The 18,572-nt window shown below is 47.7% G+C and overlaps 1 protein-coding gene across 1 annotated transcript in view; it reads right to left on the reverse strand.

Annotated features, from left to right (window-relative positions):
• Positions 1 to 17,900, reverse strand: part of SV2B (synaptic vesicle glycoprotein 2B) — a 53,466-nt gene extending 35,566 nt beyond the window's left edge. Inside the window, exon 1 of the mRNA XM_059677924.1 lies at positions 17,619 to 17,900. The gene's annotated coding sequence lies outside the window, so the exon portion shown is untranslated. The remainder of the gene's footprint in view (positions 1 to 17,618) is intronic.
• Positions 17,901 to 18,572: the final 672 nt, after the last annotated feature.

An 18,572-nucleotide genomic window follows, 5' to 3' on the forward strand; every position in this document is an offset into this window, starting at 1 on the left:
GGAGGTTTCGTGTAAATCGTAATAAATAACGTTTTGATAACTTAATGAATGTGATAAGAATAGCAAACCAGTCCCAGCAAGCCGAAACACCGTTTGCCCACCCTGATGACTGTTCCATCAGGAGGGGCACGAGGTCACATGGATAAATTATTTCCCGAGGATTTACATCATCTCCTCTGAACTGGCAAAACTGAACACCTCGCAATGGGGTGGCTTTCAGAGCAATACAATGCACCCCATTTTCCCCCATGCACATCTTCTGGGCACCTCTCTGGGCCACAGTTCTCTACATGGGCACAGGGAACTTCCAGGTAAAGGGGTAACTTAGAGACTTTTAGGGGACACACAGGAAGAATGCTCAGAGGTCAGGACTGTCTCCCCTGGCGATTGCTTACCCAGCAAATCCAGCCTATTCCCAGTTACTCTCTCCTTCCTCATCTCTGGAGACCTTCAGAGAGGACATCCCCGAGAAAGAAAAGAGCAATGGATGGCGAGTCCAAAGGCCTGGATGGCAGCCACGCACCAACTCTGAGTGACTTCGCTTTTCTGCAAGGCAGGAATCATACTTCCCACCCCACAGGAATTTGTTGGAAAGAGCAAACGCAGTCTACTCCTTAGAAAATGGTAGGCAAACAAGTGGCATCCAACACATGCAAATCGCTCCCAATCGTGTCCCCCAAATAGCACAGTGTGCTGGGGGGCCCATGAGCATTCGCTGCACGGATCTTGACTTTCTAGGCTATTCCTAGGCCACAAATGCTGCTTCTCTGGTTTTATGGCCCTCCCTCGAGCTCTTATTTCCATGTATCTGTTGGAAAGTGCAGGACGAGCCCGGCTGGCGTGGCTCAGTGGTTAAGCATTGACCTATGAACCACGAGGTCACAGTTCGATTCCCAGTCAGGGCACATGCCCAGGCTGTGGGCTCGGTCCCCAGTGTGGGATGTGCAAGAGGCAGCCGATCAGTGATCCTCTCTCATCATTGATGTTTCTCTCTCTCTCTCCCGCTCTCTTCTTTCTGAAATCAATAAATATGTATTTTTTTAAAAGTACAGGACGAAGAACAGACAAAAGGCTGGAGAAGATGAGGCCCCGATGCAAAACAGCTTAACTGGGGCATCCATTTCTGTGAAATGACTCAGGGAGGCAAAACACGCAGCTAGAACAGCAGAAAGGATGGCGAGGGAGCGGAGCCAGCTCTGCAGGAAGTGTGCTGGCGGAGAGCAAGCAGGGGACGCTGCCCAAGGGGCCCAGAGGCATAAGGATGGAGCAAAGTCGGCCCCGCAGGAGAAAGCTGAGCCGCTAAAGACGATTCCGACGGGGAAATGAATCCCAGGCACTCCTGCTTTCCCAGCGGAATCCCCAGGAGGATGTCCAGGGACCCTTATCTGTGAGCACCATGATGTAAGTCTTAACGGAGGGAGAAAGGACATGTTTGAGCAACTGCTCCTCTGATTCAGGCTCTGTGCTTGTCTTACCTGCGTCCACAACACACCTGGCCTCATGGGAAATCTATTTCTAGGACCTGACATAGTGGGTGTTTGCCTGGTGGGGACGACACTGGGAATAGTTTTTGTAGTCAGACTCCTGGAGACAATGGACAAGCGTTACTTTAAAAAATAGGATTACTGCCGAAACCGGTTTGGCTCAGTGGATAGAGCGTCGGCCTGCGGACTGAAAGGTCCCAGGTTCGATTCCGGTCAAGGGCATGTACCTGGGTTGCGGGCACATCCCCAGTGGGAGATGTGCAGGAGGCAGCTGATCGATGTTTCTCTCTCATCGATGTTTCTAACTCTCTATCCCTCTCCCTTCCTCTCTGTAAAAAGTCAATAAAATATATTTTTAAAAAAATAGGATTACTATAAATAGATGCTTCTTTGATGCTTTCTTGAGGTGGATGCAGAAGGGTGGGGAGTGGCCTAGAGGAACTGATCCCAGTTGGAATGGGGACCCACGTGGTTCAAGAGAGCTGATGTTCTGCTCTCATTTGCTTCTATGTTGTTGTTGTTAATCCTCACCCGAGGATATTTTTCCCATTGATTTTTAGAGAGAGTGGAAGGGAGAGGAGAGACAGAGAGAGAGAAACACCGACGTGAGAGAGACACATCGATTGGTTGCCCCCTGCACCCACCCAGACCAGGGAGGGGGGTCCAGCCTGCCACCGAGGTACATGCCCTTGATCGGAATCAAAACCTGGACCCTCGGGTCCACCGGCCGATGCTCTGACCACTGAGCCAAACTGCCTTGTGCATCATTTGCTTCTATTTTTAAGTCAAATCCTCTCTCTCTTCTCTTTCAGGTCGTGGGTGCTCTGTTTGCTTCACCCATCTCCCACAAGCCAAGAAAAATATAAAACAGTAAAATTATGAGAGAATATAATGGACATGAAAGACAGGAATAAAGACAGATTCTACCCAAGAACTGTGAGTAACGCTAGAAGACAAATACAAGCAACAGAAATAGAAATCAAAATGGAAGGTTTACTCCGTCCCTGGGTTTCAGCCCTTGGCTACAGATGACAAGCACCGGCAGTTTCTTTAACAAATTTCATTTCCCAGCCCCATCTCTATAGAGTTTTGGCTTTAAATGCTCACTAATTAAACTAATAAATTTGGGTAATTTCAAATCCCCCTGCAAATGCAAGGCTTCGAATAAGTCTCAATGTGTGTATTATATTAGTTTACAACAACCAGAGCCAGGAGGGAACTTTGTCACTTGCTAAATTCAGGCAGGTCAGCAAGCGGCCCAGATTTCAGCGTGAGAACTAATGAATTCTCGCCATAGCGTTGTACTCGCATCTCAAATGATAAAACCTCCGGCACCTCCTTTCCTTGTCCACTTGAGCCACGTAATCCCTCCCGGAGAGCTAAGGGATTGTCAAATTAGGGAAAGATGCATCTTTTTTTTTTTTTTAAGATAGCTCTAGCTGTAGCCGGTTTGGCTCAGTGGATAGAGCTTCGGACTGAAGGGTCCCAGGTTCGATTCCGGTCAAGGGCAAGTACCTTGGTTGCGGGCACATTCCCAGTGGGAGGTGTGCAGGAGGCGGCTGATCGATGTTTCTCTCTCTCATCGATGTTTCTAACTCTCTATCTCTCTCCCTTCCTCTCTGTAAAAAAATCAATAGAATATATTTTTTTTTAAAAAAAAGATAGCTCTTACCCTTAGGAAAAGCTTGTTTCCCCAGAAATGCCAACCCTTTGCTCACTGCAACACTATGCTCGGTGCCAGCGTTTTATGTATGTATTTTGGACTCCGATTTAGTCTAAAAAAGTGGGCTAACTTGGCTGAGCATCCTGCAGAGGATTCCATCTGCTGCCTGCCAGACAGAAGCTGGGGATTAAGAGTAAAAGCTGGAGCCCCAAGCGGATCAGCCAGCATGCCACCGCCCCCCCCTCCTCCACCACCACCCCCTCCCCGCCACCACCCCCTCTCCGCCACCACCCCCGCCCCCCGCCCCCCGCAGGCATAGCCTCCTAGTGCAGAAAGTTTGGGAGGCCATCAAATAGAGCTGAAGGGAGAAGCGAAGGAGCTATAAGAGAAATCAGGCCCTAGCCAGTTTGGCTAAGTGGATAGAGCGTTGGCCTGTAGACCGAAAGGTCCCGGGTTTGATTCCAATCAAGGACATGTACCTCGGTTGCAGGCTCCTCTACGGCCCAGGCCCTGGTCTGTGTACATGCAGAAGGCAACCAATCAATGTGTTTCTCTCACATTGATATTTCTCTCTGTCTTTCCCTCCCTCCTCCACTCTCTAAAAAACACAATGGAAAAATACTCTCGGGTGAGGATTTAAAAGAGAGAGAGAGAGAGAGAGAGAGAGAGAGAGAGAAGTCAGGTCAGGCCGGTGTGGCTCATGGTTGAGCATCAACCTATGAACCAGGAGGTCATGATTTGATTCCCAGTCAAGGCATGTGCCTGGGTTTTGGGCTTGATCACCAGTTGGGGGGAGAGGGCGTGCAGGAGGCAGCCAATCAATGATTCTCTCTCATCACTGATGTTTCTATCTCGCTCCCTCTCCTGTCCTCTCTAAAACCAATCTATAATAATAAAAGTGTAATATGCTAATTAGACCAGACAGCCAAACGACCTTCCAGATGAAACCGGGGCTGCGAGGGCCAAGCCCCTTGTATGAATTCTGTGCATTGGGCCTCTAGTATATATATAAAAGCAGAGTACCTAAGCCATCTTATTTTCAGATTTATGCTCTGAATGCCCATCCTCAGACAACAGAAAAGTCCCATCCTGTTACCAAGTTAATTTGCTTTGGTAGATCAGATTATCAGTTCCAATTCTTCTCCCCCAGGTAATATGACTATAATCCACATTCTGGGCCACATAACAATGCAATGCTTCCTACTGTGAGGAGTATACTTCCCCTCTCATTGATTTTGGGTTTGGCCAGGTCATTGACTTTGGGCAGTGAATGGAGCAAACACGATGTGCACAGAGGCTTTAAATGTGCCAGTATAGTCTGGCATCCTTTAAGGCCTCCTATCATTTACTATGAGAAAATGTCCCTAGTAGCTGGATAAGAGACACGTGGAACAGACCTAAACCTACCCTGCAACATGAAGAAGAATGTCCCCAGTTGGCTGTGAGATAAATAATGTCTATTGTGGAGCCACTGAGATATTTGGGGCTGCTTGTTACACAGCATTAAGATGACAGTGCAGTAATAGCTAACTAATACACTTGCTTGCTATATGCCCAACATTTTGTTGAACACTGACTAAATCTCAACTTGTTTCTCTTAACAACTGTCTCATATAGACCATGATTAATATTACCTTTGTTTTACAGATAAAGAACATGAGGAATAGAATATTTAAGCATATTTGGTAAAGGAAGGAGATAAGTTTCCACTCTAATAATCTGATTCCAGAATCTATACTCTAACCACCACGGAACATAAAACAGAAGGGGAGAAAGGGGCAGCTCTGTGGTCTTCTAAGTCTGTACTGTACTCGGGTGCCGGCCTTGGGCTAAGGCCACGATGGCACTTATGAGCCCTCTGTCAGCACAACCTGAGCAGATCCCAAGGGCTGAGGCCATTTTCCAGCTCTGTCAGTGTGTGCAAAAGGAATGAGACAGGCCCTAGCCGGTTTGGCTCAGTTGACAGAGTGTCAGCCCACAGACTGAAGGGTCCCCAGGTTCAATTCCCATCAAGGGCATGTACCTGTGTCTCTCTCACATCGATGTTTCTCTCTCTCCCTCCCTTCCACTCTCTCTAAAAAAACCAATGGAAAAATACCCTCGGGTGAAGATTAATAACAGCAACAAAAAGAATGAGACGGGCTTCCTTTCCAGAATGCATGACCCTTCTCTGAACTGCGAGCAGGGGAAGTCCCATGGGGAATTCTACCAAGGATCCAAGCCAGCCTTTGTCAAGTGCAGTCAGCCATCCGCCGCTCTGCACAGCCTTGCAACCGCACATGTCATTCTCTGCCTATTTTTATTCTCTCTAAGCAAATATCTCTAGATTTTTCTTTTGAATATTATATTATTTCCCAGTTGCCAGCTGCTGGGATTATACAAATAACCTGATAATAGCAAAGCAACAGGCTGTCCGGTGTTCAAACACCAGCACACAAACAAAGCAGGCGAGGCTGCCAGGCCCCATTCACAGCCTGCAGATGAAGGCCACCCACGCGCTCCAGAGAGCAGAGCAGCAAGCAGTTCAGTCCCAAGATGGATTTTTTTTTCTCTCTCTCTTCAACTTGCAAGATGTTCTATGCACAGGGAGAAGGCAATGCTATGTTCTTTGGCAGAATAACTCGTCAGTGTGATTCAACGACTGACCGAAGTTGACTTCTCTTGAACCGAAGTTGGTATCCCTGATGGGCAGCAATGGCGCTTACAGGTCTCCAAGTGAGACATAAGCTGGCAATTACAAGGCAAGGGCCGTGTCTTCTGTAGTTACCACTCACTCCAATGCCTCCCACAGTGGGCAGTCAAGAAATATCTGCTGCGCTAGCCGGTTTGGCTCACTGGATAGAGCGTCGGCCTGCGGACTGAAGAGTCCCAGGTTCGATTCCGGTCAAGGGCATGTACCTTGGTTGAAGGCACATCCACAGTAGGGGGTGTGCAGGAGGCAGCTGATCCATGTTTCTCTCTCATCAATGTTTCTAACTCTCTATCCCTTTCCCTTCCTCTCTGTAAAAAATCAATAAAATAATTTTTTTTAAAAAAAGAAAGAAAGAAATATCTGCTGAGCCCAGCCTGTGTGGCTCAGGGGATGAATGTAGACTCATGAACCAGGAGGTCACTGATTTGATTCCCTGTCAGGGCGCATGCCCAGATTGCAGGCTCAATCCAGGGGGGCATGCAGGAGGCAGCCTACGGATGATTCTCTCTCATCATTGATGTTTCTATCTCTCCCTGTCCTTTCCTCTCTGAAATCAATAAAAATATATCTTAAGAAATACCTGTGCCAAACTGGTTTGGCTCAGTGAATGGAGCGTTGGCTTGCGGACTGAAGGGTCCCGGGTTCGATTCCGGTCAAGGGCATGTGCCTTGGTTGCGGGCACATCCCCGGTGGGAGGTGTGCAGGAGGCAACTGGTCCATGTTTCTCTCTTATCGATGTTTCTAACTCTCTATCTCTCTCCCTCCCACTCTGTAAAAAATCAGTAGAATATTTAAAAAAAAAAAAAAAAGAAATATCTGCTGAATAAGTAGATGTGAAAGGGATTTAAGGAGGAGCAGGGACTCAATCTTTGAATTTTGCAGATATTAATTCTTAAAATGGCAAGGTTAGGCCAAGCAAGGACAGGGTTATGAAAATTGGAACCCCTTAGAAATGAATGGAAGGAAAGATGGAAATACAGCCAGACTTTTCAAAGTCTTGGACACCAACGAAGCTAACACTTTGTAATATCATTTCCGTAAGGGAAGCCAGCTCCGTGTGGGGTGGACTGCCTGTGGGCTTGGCCCACCCAGCAACCCTGACCCTTTCGTTTGCTAAGGAGTCCTCCGTTTTCCTTTGAGGAACTGCCCTTCCCTCACTCCAGATGGGACTCATAGTCGGGGTGACCTCAGGAATGGGCCAGGCAGATTTCTCCCAGAAAACAGTTGGGGTTCTCAGCTCCTTTGGGGGTGTTTCTAAATAGCCCATCTGTCAGCCAGGGAGCAGACTGGACTTTTCACAGACAGAGACTCCCCAGAAGACACGTGGCATGAACGTCAGTCCCGGAGTGCTCCCAGAGTCACAAACTACTCCCCTCGGACCCTTCCCTGGAGACGAGCACAGAGCAGCAGGGCGGGGGGAGAACTCCACGGTGGAAACAGGGGTTCTGATCGCAAATCTGCCACAGGAAATAGATGACCTCCCCTCAACAGTATTAAGGGGCTGGGATTAAATAACAACAAAGGAGCCCTGTGTGTTGGATCAATAGAAATTGATTCCTGGGAGCCCTGGGCCTTGGCAACGCAAAGCTCACATTGTCAGGGCCCGTGAGGCTTGGAGTTTAAGGCAGTTAATCCCCTCGCTGATGACTGGGACAAAGAGGATTAACCCTCAGACGAGAGTCGTCGTCCAAATATAGAGCAATCCCAAGCACATTAGGAACGTGAAGCACCCCGGCCTTCTTTTGCAAATTCTTGCTCCGTAACCCTTTTTAGGTGAGCTGATCAATGAACCTTCCAGCACCCCAAGGTCTCCACATTCCTCCACCTTTCTCCTTCTCCAATCCAGGGTTACAGCATTTCTCCTTTGAAATATGCAGGTTTCTTTAAGGTGCGCCAAGTTTAATGACTAACAGGAGCACCTACTGTGCGCCAGGGACTGTGTTAGACACCAGAGCTACTGTGGTAGATAAGCTCCCAGCTCTCAGGGAGCTTCAATCCAGTGGGGAAGCACCTATTGAGTGCCATGTACCCCACTAAGCACTAGACAACCGTTACCTCTTTGACAAATGCCCCTCAATAAGCCCAGAAAGTAGATCTGATTGTGGCCATTTCACAGATGAGGAAACTGAGGCCACTGGGAAAACAGGAGGCCACCAATCCTGTGATGTGAGGACTGGAGCCCAGCACAGCTTCTCTTGCCAGAGACTGGCTGGCACCACCCAAAGAAGAAGAAATAAGTCACCCATCGTGGGGAGTGAGGGGAAAACGTGGCTCAGCATCCCACCACTTCCACGTTGCTTCTGACCCTTTCAGCACCTCATCATGGTTCCTCTTTTTTGGTTGTTGTTAATCCTCCCCTGAGGATATTTCTTTCCATTGATCTTTAGACAGAGTGGAAGGGAAGAGGAGAAACAGAGAGCGAGAGAAACATCGATGTGAGACACACATCAATTGATCGTCTCCCACAAGTAACTGAGCCTGCAACTGAGGTATGTGCCCTTGACCGGAATAGAACCTGGGACCCTTCAGTCTGCAGGCCGACATTCTATCCACTGAACCAAACCAGCCTGGGCTCATTGTTCCTCTTGAGTTTATCTTCTATTATTTCAATTTTTAAAAAAATTGAAGGGAGAGGGAGAGAGAACATCAATGATGAGAGAATCATGGATCGGCTGCCTCCTGCATGCCCCACATCGGGGATCCAGCCTGAAAGCCCAGCATGTGCCCTTGACCGGGAATCAAACCCTGGACCCTTCAGTCCACAGCCCAATGCTCTGTCCACTGAGCCAAACCAGATAGGGCTATTACTTGAATTTTTTAAGCTACTGCTTTTACATTGCTTTAAGGGTCTGCATTTTAATCCATGGCTCTTTCATTAACCATGGGTAGGATGCATTCATCAGTTATTATCATTGGGGGAGGGGTGGAGCTGAGACCCTTGCACTCTTCAGGGCCAAGGTCAGGAGTTTCTGACATTGCTGTGACCTCTCCCGCCCCATCCCTGGGCCCAGCACTCTGCCCAGAGCAGGCTATCCCACAAGGCCATTTCCTCTCCCCAGAGCCTACTGCATGCCAGCTGGGCTCCATTCCTCAGTGCCATCTGCTGCCCCCAGGATGGGGAGGGAAGCCACAGTCAGATTCTGTCCAGGTCAGGAGAGCAGCGGCTGCAGGCTAAATAAGAGCAGCCTTCACTGGGCCTGGGTTTTGGGAGCCAGCAGGGGAAATCCTACAGGATTCTTCAGAGGAAGCTGTTGAGGGGCCTAAGAGGGATTTCACGTGCCTGTAAAAATTAGCTGTGGATTGCTAAGCATAATAGGAAAGAGAACCCGGGCTCTGTTTTCCTGTTCTCTCTTGACCTCTACCCTCAGATGACCTGATTTGGGGCTCTGCTCTGATCCTCTTTCTCATTAACTTCCTTCTCTAGACTCAGCTCCTTCCTTTGCTGAGTAAGGAGTGTAGAGTCCTGCTTTGTAAGGTCCCTTCAGCTCTGAAACACTAAGACCCCCTACCATTTCAGGTAAGTGCTTGCATTGCCTTGAACTTGTTCTGGATCTGAAAAGCAACCTGCCCAGGAAATATATATGAAAATAAAACCTGCACGCTCAGGGATGATGGATGGCACATTCATCCAAGGACAGATTCTGTTCCTTCTCCTTAGCATCTTTCATTTGCAGGTTTCTGTCATGGAAAGACCTTGAGCCTGGCCAATGTTGCTCAATGGTTGAGCATCGACCCAGGAACCAACCAGTCACCAGTTCAATTCCTAATCAGGGCACATGTCTGGGTTTCGGGCTTGATCCCCAGTGGGGGATGTGCAGGAGGCAGCTGATTCATGAGGTTTCTCTCTCATCCATATTTCTATCTCCCTCTCCCTCTCCCTTCCTCTCTCTCTAAAAATCAATAAAAACGTATTTTTTTTAAAAAGACTTTAAAAACACACTATCACTGCTTAGGTGAGTTATAGGAACCCAGAGCTCCTGCCAACATATGTACCATCTGGGGTTGACATAAGAAGCAACTCTGGCCCTGGCTGGTTTGGTTCAGTGGATAGAGCGTCGGCCTGGGGACTGAAGGGCCCCAGGTTCAATTCCGGTCAAGGGCATATGCCTGGGTTGTGGGCTCGGTCCCCATTGGGGGGCATGCAGGAGGCAGCCGATCAGTGATTCTTTCTCATCACTGATGCTTCTCTCTCTCTCTCTCTATCTCTCTCTCTCTCTCTTTCTCTCTCTCTCTGTCTTTCTCGCTCCCCCTTCCTCTCTGAAATCAATAAAAATATATTTTTTTTAAAAGAAAAAAAGAAGCAACTCCGGCTTAAACAGCCAACCTCCAGACCCAGACATCTGTGGTTCAAGAAGGCCCCAGAGGTCTGGCAAAATTAACTTCTCTTGCATCTACGCATAGCTGGAAGCAAAAGAAATGACATATTTCCCAGTCAAGAAGCAAGAAGGAAACTGAAGAATACTTGAGTGTTATTACTACCACCACCATCATCAGCTTCATCGTCATCATCACCATCATCTTAGAACTGAGGGGAAACCAAGGCTCACAGATATGAAATAAATCGCTTGTGTTTATACATCCATAAAGTAATGGAGCTTGAGCTCAAACCCGGTTCTGTCTGATAGCACACCCACTACTTCATCCGCTGCCCTACATGGTCAGGCTTAGTACACACACCTAAAAATGGAGGCCAATTTGCTATCTTTCTCATACTTCTGGGATTCAATCATGTTTTTCCTTGATTGCCCCCCCACACACAGAGGCAACCCTCCCCCTCCCCTCACAATATCCTTGCAAACAAAACTCACACACTCACACTCAACATATTCAGCCACACTATGGGGAGGGAATGGACAGCACCTCAAGTCTGAGGTTGAAGTCATTCCAGCCCTCCCCTTTTCATATAAGGTTATATTGCCTACTTCTCTCCTTTTATAAACAGAAGCACACTATTCAAGATGCTGTAGATATGGGATTTTTTTCCCCCCTGGGCATAAAATTGATTTAAATAAATGTCTCCCTTCTTCAAGATTTTCCCCTGATCCTGCTTTGCCGGGGTCCAACCCCAGCAGGTCCAGGGGTCCCCAAAGGTGTGGACGGAGTCGGTGAAGAAGGAATGGTCTCGATCTCCAGAGAGGTTCTGCTTCGGATCTCCAGCCAGGTTCTGTGGCCAGGTCCTGGTCAGGTTCTCTTGCCAATCTCCGCAGTCAGGTTCAGTCCAGGATCCCTGCCATGCTCTCTCACCAGGCTCTGCCTCCAGGCTCCGAGGCCAGTCCCTGTCCAGGATCCTCCGGCATGCTCTCGCCAGCGAAGTTCTTCTGTCTCTAGAGAACGTTCTGTGTAGGTTCTGTGCCTAGGCTCTGTCTCTCTTGGTCCTGTCTTCCAAGCCCTGTGTCCTTAGTTCTGTGTTCTGAGTTCTGAGTGTTTCTGTCTTGTTACAACTGTATTTATACCAGTTGATTCAATCCTATCAATCTCTATTACAAAGGTTAGGGCGTTTCTTATCTCCATTCCAGGGAGAAAAGATTATGTAGTTTAAGCATGATTGTTCGTAGTTAAAGGGATTAATTACCCGCCTGGCACTTGTTGAGGGGTTTTATTCCCTCCCTAACTTCAGGGGAAAATCCCTACCTGGGGATTCAACCTTTCTCGGAGAGGTGACCTTGGTTAAAACACAGCGCCAAGAAGGTGAGCAAACATATTAAGAACAGTATGCCATATATGCCAGGTCCCTTGAAACAGCAAGGATGGACCGGCTCCCGGCACTGCTTACTTTTAAATTAAGAGCAGTACAATAATAAACCAAGAACATCACACCCCTAAATTTCAGCCACCTCTCTCCGAGGATTTTGTCTCCTTTTTTTTGAAAGTATGAGCTATTTTTTGGTTTCCACTCATTTCTCTTTCTTACTTGTCATCACACATTGCTTTCTGTAAGATATAAGCAATTGGAGCCTTCACATTTAAAGTCTGTTTTTAGACCAAGAGATCCACAGTGAGGCTCCCAGGGGACCTTGGAAAGAAAGGTAATAACTTCAGGGAGTTACACTTCAAGATCCACTGAAGCAAAGATCTGCAGTCACCTCTGGTGATTAAATGGTTCCATTCATTCATTCAATAAAAATTCATTGAGCGCATACTATGTGCCAGGCAATATTCTGGGCACTGGTGATATGGTAGTGACTTGGCTCATTAAAGAAACAAATAAGTAATATGGGAATGTGTGGGAATGATACTCAAATATATATATATATATATATATATATATATATCCTTGCTTCAACTCTGTTAAGTAGATAGAAGATACAACTACCTACTTAACATCTCCCATTGGATGGCCTACTGAACCCCATAACTATTCCTTCTCCCTCTCAGTAAAGGGCCACTCCTTCCAGTTGCTCAGGTCAAAATATGTAGAGTCATCTTTGACTCCTTTCTTTCTCTCATAAATTAACCTACCAGCAAGTCTTATCTCCTCTAACATGAAATATGTCCAGAATGTGGCCTTCTCTCACCATCAGCCACTATCCACCCTGGTCCAAATGGCCATCACCTCTCACCTGGAACATTGTAGAGGTCTCATAATTAAACTCCCTGTATTCACTCTTGACCCCCTAAGAGTCTATTCTAAGATCTAAAACTCAATAAGTGATCGCTACAAAACATAAATCAGGTGATGACAACCTGTGCCCATTCTCCAATGGGCCCAGCCAGTGTGGCTCAGAGATGATTCAATTCCTGGTCAGGGCATATGCCCAGGTTGCAGGTTCGATCCCCAATGTGGGGCATGCAGGAGGCAACCAATCAATGATTCTCTCTCATCATTGATGTTTCTCTCTCTCTCTCCCTCTCCCTTCCTCTCTGAAATCAATAAAAATATATTTTTTAAAATTCTCCAATGGCTTTTTATCTCAGAGTAGAAGCCAAAATCTATGCAAGACCGTACCCCAGGGGTCCTCAAACTTTTTAAACAGGGGGCCAGTTCACTGTCCCTCAGACCGTTGGAGGGCCAGACTATAGTTTAAAAAAAAATATGAACAAATTCCTATGCACACTGCACATATCTTATTTTGAAGTAAAAAAACGAAACGGGAACAAATACAATATTTGTATTTGCATGTGGCCCGCGGGCCGTAGTTTGAGGACCCCTGCCCTACCCGACCCTGTATTACCTAGCTCCCCACTAATTGTCTGGTCTCATCGTCTATTGCCATGTCCCCCTCTCTCAGTTAATTCTACATTGGTCTCCTTGCTGTTCTCAGAACATGCCTCAGTATTCTATTGCCTCAGGTCCTTTGCACTTATTTCTTCTGCCTGGAAAGGTCTTTCCCCCAGATATGCATTATATAAAATGCCCGCCCCCAACTCTACCTTAGTTCCCTATCCCAACTCAACCAGGCATTCCCAATCTTTCTTTCCCTTCTTGATGTTCTTTCATCACCTGACATTACACAGTTACGTGCTTACTTGCATATTATGTGTCTTCCCAAACTAAAATGAATGCTTCATGAAGATGGATCATGTTATTTTTACCGCTGGTTTCCCTGCCTATAATGTGCCTGGCACATTGAAAAAAAAAACTCAAAAAATATATATTTAGGAAATATATATGTCTAAAGTAGGTCAACCATGAAAACACAGAGAGAGGAAAAAAAAAACACACACATTGCAGCCATTGTCCATTCAAACAGAGCCAATAAAAGGAGCCCAAAGAGATTGCAAAAATATCCTCACTTCTTCCCCTTCTTGGATCCATGTTCTTTGTAATGTGATGATGTTGCTCCTCCCATCAAGAAGTGGTGTCTACTCCCTACTCCTTCACTCTGGGCTGGCCTTGTGACTGGCTTTTGTCAATAGACAAGGATGAGGCGACAGTATGTCAGCTAAAAGCTTGGGCCTCAAATGCCATGCAAGTGTCCACTCTGTCTTAGACTCTGACCTTACATTTGAACATGTTGGGGTCACGTGTTGGAGGATGAGAGACCACATGGAGCAGAGTCAAGTCATCCCAGCTGAGGCTATCCTGAAGCAGCCAGTTCTCGGCCACACCATCAGCAGGCCAAAGTCACATGAGCATACCCAGATGAGATCAACCAAGCACAACCCAGATCTGCCCAGCCAACCCGTATACATATGAGAAAATATTAAATGGTTGCTGTCTTCAGCCGCTAACTTTTGGGGTAGTTTGTTCTGTCGTCCCAATAGCAAGATCACCCATAACGTGTGTGATCAGTCCTTAGAGTGGGCATCTCAGCTCTTTGCCCTGATTACATGTTCACCAAGGAAACCTTCTTGTGATGACGTTCTCATGAAGGGAAGTCTGCAGGAAGGAGACACACCAGCCATGCCACACAGTGCCTCGGCCATTGCAAATCAATAGAATGGCATGTAGGTGAGCAAGGTCACTGTCGTGAGACCCACAGAGACAGATCAGGTTTCTGAGGCAGCAAGACTAAAAGCCAGATCTTAGGTGGGGTAAATTCACAGAGGTAAATGTTATCTTCTGAGGTGACCTAGGGGACATCCAGCCAGCCACCCTGACCATGACCCAGCCTCACCACATCCTATGTCACAGAAACTTGGACCGAGTTCTCAAGCATCCGGCCCTATTTCCATCCATGAAACACTCTGCAGTAGCCCTACTGCACCGGATGCAGGATCTATCCTGCGGGTGGAGCTCTCAAATCCCAAAACCATGCTCTTGGGAGGAACAAAGTCTCAAAGGGGCAGAGCAGCAAGCTCATCCTCATATTAAGCCTATAAGCTCAAATAAACTCATCATATCATGTTATATATATGCATTCCATGGTACACCAAAGGTCTATGCATTTCCAATTGATTCCAACACCTTTCCATAACCATAGAAACTATTATTTCTCTCAAAGAAAAACAAATAATAACTAGCAAGGACAATACCTGCAGGACTATTCAATAAAGGTGACCCTTTCTTTCACTATGGGGGGGGGGGGCACAAACATACCACAAAGAATCAAAATGCCCAGAATGTTCTTTCTCGGACAGCTGCCTGACTCACTCCCTCATTTCCCTAGGGGTCTAGTCAAATGTCACTTATCAGCAAAGCCTTCCCTGACCAAGCTGCTTAGAAAAATAACAATCCGTACTCTGCCCTCTGGCAGCACTCCGAATTCCTTTTACCTTACTTTATTTCTCTCCATTACAATGCATCATCGGCTGATACACTCTCTAGTTACTTATTTATTTGTCCAATATCTTACACACACGCACAAGTTAAGCTCTTTAAGGGGCTTTATTTAGTTCAATTGTGTATTCCCCTTACATAGGGCAGTTATCTAACACATAATAGGGACTCAATGAATGACTGCCATTTAAAAAAAAATTTTTGTTGTTGATTTCAGAGAGGCAGGGAGAGGGAGAAAGAGATAGAAACATCAGTGATGAGAGAGAATCACTGATCAGCTGCCTCCTGCGTGCCCCCCATTGGGGATTGGATCCACAACCGGGTATGTGACCTGACCTGGAATGGAACCGTGACCTCCTGGTTCATAGGTCAACGGTCAACCACTGAGCCATGCTGGTCAGGCTGAACTGCCATTTTTTTGAGCACCTGCATCTGTCAAGCAATTTATATCGGACAATTATTTCACAATGAACAAATATTTTTAAGCACCTACTATTTCATTATTATAACAACCTATTGCTATCTCCATTTTACAGATCAGGAAACCAAAGCTCAAAGAGAGCTACGTAACTTTCCCAAGACACTCACCTCGGTCTGTCTGGTCATCAAAAGCCCACACTCCCTGCACTGTGCCAGCCAGCTTTTCAAATACCTTCCGGATGGTTTAGGTGACAAAATGCATGTGATGCGCATCGCTGGCAAACATGCATGACATGAGAGCTCTTCGTTCTATCATTTTTCGTTGCCCACCACAGCTTTTGTCCAGGACGAAACATCCGTGAGACTGGATTTTCATCTCCCAGGGAAGACAACTCGTACCAGCTTTAGCTTCTCTTTATTCCACCCACTCAGAGTCAACGTCAGAGCTTTCCTTTTGAACTGGGCTGAGCCATGCAGATAGGTCAGGGACCCCAGGGGGGAAAAAATCAGTTCACCTGCTCTGAGACCTCCCCCGAATTTTCCAGAATCCCTGCTTCGGTGAAGTACTGCTTCAAAACCTTCCTGGTCCTGGGAGTTAGGAAAACAATCCGCTTTAAAAAAAATATATATATATATATATATATATATATATATATATATATATATATATATATATATATATATATATATATATATATATATAACAAAAAGCATAGCCTGACCTGCATTGAGTGCTTTCCTCCTTTGGCGTCAGCCTGCGTGTGTCTTCTGGGATCTGATCAAATGCCAGCTCTGGGGCGAACTGTTAAAGCCCTGCCATCCAGTGGCAGTGATGTTGATGGGTAATAGAATGATATGGGTCACAGACACACGAGGGACCCAGTCCCTACTGAAATCCATGCCATGTCTCATTGATGAGAGCATCGTTTACAAAAATAATCACTGTCCCGCTTCCTCTCTGCCTGCACCGCTCTCTTTTCACACTTGCATTACTGAATGTGCCACGTTCACTAATACAGGTGTTTGCCCCCACCAGGTGTGAGCTGCTGGGTTAGGGTTGGGACCGTGTTTAGGTCACCTCTGCGCCCCCAAGGATTCATCTGGCCTCTGACATATGCCAGCTGCCCGGTGAGTATTTGCTGACTCAAGAGAGATGCGGAATGTGCCTGTATGTGTCTGCTGCGTGGGCTGGGGCAGACAGGACAAGGATCCTCTCTGGAAAGGGCAGGAAGCAGAAACATAGAAGAGACCACTGCTGACCAGAAGGACCGCTGGCAATGCCCAGATCTCCCCCAAACACACACACACACCGCATCCCTCACTTGCTGCTCCTTCAACCTCAAAGCCACCCACATTTACCTCCCCGGCAGGCCTTTTGTAAAAAAATAATAATAATAAAATAAAATAAAATGAGCAGGCATTCTCCAGCGCCCCACCCTACCCCATGAGAGCTCAGGGCACCATTATGTTACCTGTTTTGAGCTAGCTTGCATCTGTGATTTGCAGTTAAAGGTTTTGTTTCAGCAGCCCGGCTGCTGGACAGCAGAGATACCTAATACGGGTCTGCGGAAGGAGGAACAGCAGTGCCTCGCTCCTCCCTGGCTAAATGCATTTGCTCACCCATCCCTGCAGAACAAATCATGTTCTTTTCCTTGCGCTGAAATCCAGCTACAAAACAAATCCTCCGTGTCCCTAAGGAACCGCTCCCACTCCCGCGGAGGGCGCCCTCCACATACAGAAATGCACACTCACAAACCCGGACCCAGAGCCTCTAGGTGTGTGAGTGTGTGTGTGTGTGTGTGTGTGTGTGTGTGTGTGTGTGTGTTTTCATCTGTTCTTTTAAGAACAAACCAACAGCAACGACGAAAATCCATCTCCCAGGAATAGAATGGAAACTCAAAGCCGCTGGCTTAGGGAAACGGAGTTAGCCTAAGTTGCAAAAACTAGGCGAGCTAATAGTTCTAGCAGGGTGCGTAACACAGCCCTTGGGGAGTGCCACCTTCCCAGAAGCGCGCAGCCTTGCGCGGAGGGTAAGTCCTGGCTTTTCCACGATCCTCCCCGTGTCTTTTGTGCCTTTACTACCCGCATTCAGAGGTACCAGCGTGTATGTTTCCGCTCCGGCAGGCAAGCCTGGGAACCCCCAGTCCCCGCGTCCCCTGCGGGTCTGCACGCACCGGGGCGAGCAGCGCCATCCCCTACCTGGGTGGGAAGTCCACGGGCGGAAATCCACGAGCAAGCGACCGCCACCGGGTTCCCGAGGAGCAGCGTCCGCCCTGGCGATCCCGACAGAGGCAGGAGTCCGCGGGTGTCACACCTGCAACACAGCGCCCACGCCGCCGCCGCCTCCGACGCCCGCCCCGCCCTGGCGCAGCGCTGCAGCGACACGGCACCGGGAGGCGGGCGGGCGGGCGGGCGGCTCCTGGGTCTCCTGTTCTGCGGGATCAGATTCTAACCGGCTTTCTTCCCGGCAGGAGCCTTAACGGTCTGCGCTGTGGGCAGGCAGCTCTCCGCTGCTAAATCCCCTTCTGATGCCGGGCGGAGTGCCTGCGAAAGGGACCCACCAGGGGCCCAGGCTTTCCGCATTGGCAGACCCATGGATGTTAAACTTCCTATTGCTCGAGTTTCCGAGAATTTTCCTTATGCATGTAAATCAATTTAAGCAGTTGATGATGGTAGTCATCTCTCTTGGGTCCCTCTTGGGTCCCCATTCACCATCTCCCAACTAAGACATGTCATCAGAGGACAGGACTAAAATTCTGGGGAAGAAGAACCCTCCCAAGGCATATCCCCCCCCCCCCCGCCCCCAAGCATCTTTGCTAATGGAGGTCATTCAATCCCTCTGTCCTTTTAAATGCACGAGGAAACAGGAAAATAACCTGCTTGGGGAGTGGAGGGGAGGAGGAAGTGGTGGGGGCTTAATGCCTTCAACTAAGTCTCCCTCCTTTCCAACCCCACTCCCCCACCTCCACCCACGAAAGGGAACAGCAAATTCAACTGAAAGGTTCTCTCTTTAAGAGCAAGGCTCCTTCTAGGAGGCAGCGAGAAGCAACGACACTGGAAATTCAGAGGGGGGAAATCAAACCGCATACCTCAGGTCCCTGGCCTCCTCCAGCGTGTGGAATCATAGTCCTTCCCAAAAGTGCCCAAATGCAG

This window comes from Myotis daubentonii, chromosome 21 (genome assembly GCF_963259705.1).
Source record: "Myotis daubentonii chromosome 21, mMyoDau2.1, whole genome shotgun sequence".
Taxonomy (NCBI): Eukaryota; Metazoa; Chordata; class Mammalia; order Chiroptera; family Vespertilionidae; genus Myotis; species Myotis daubentonii.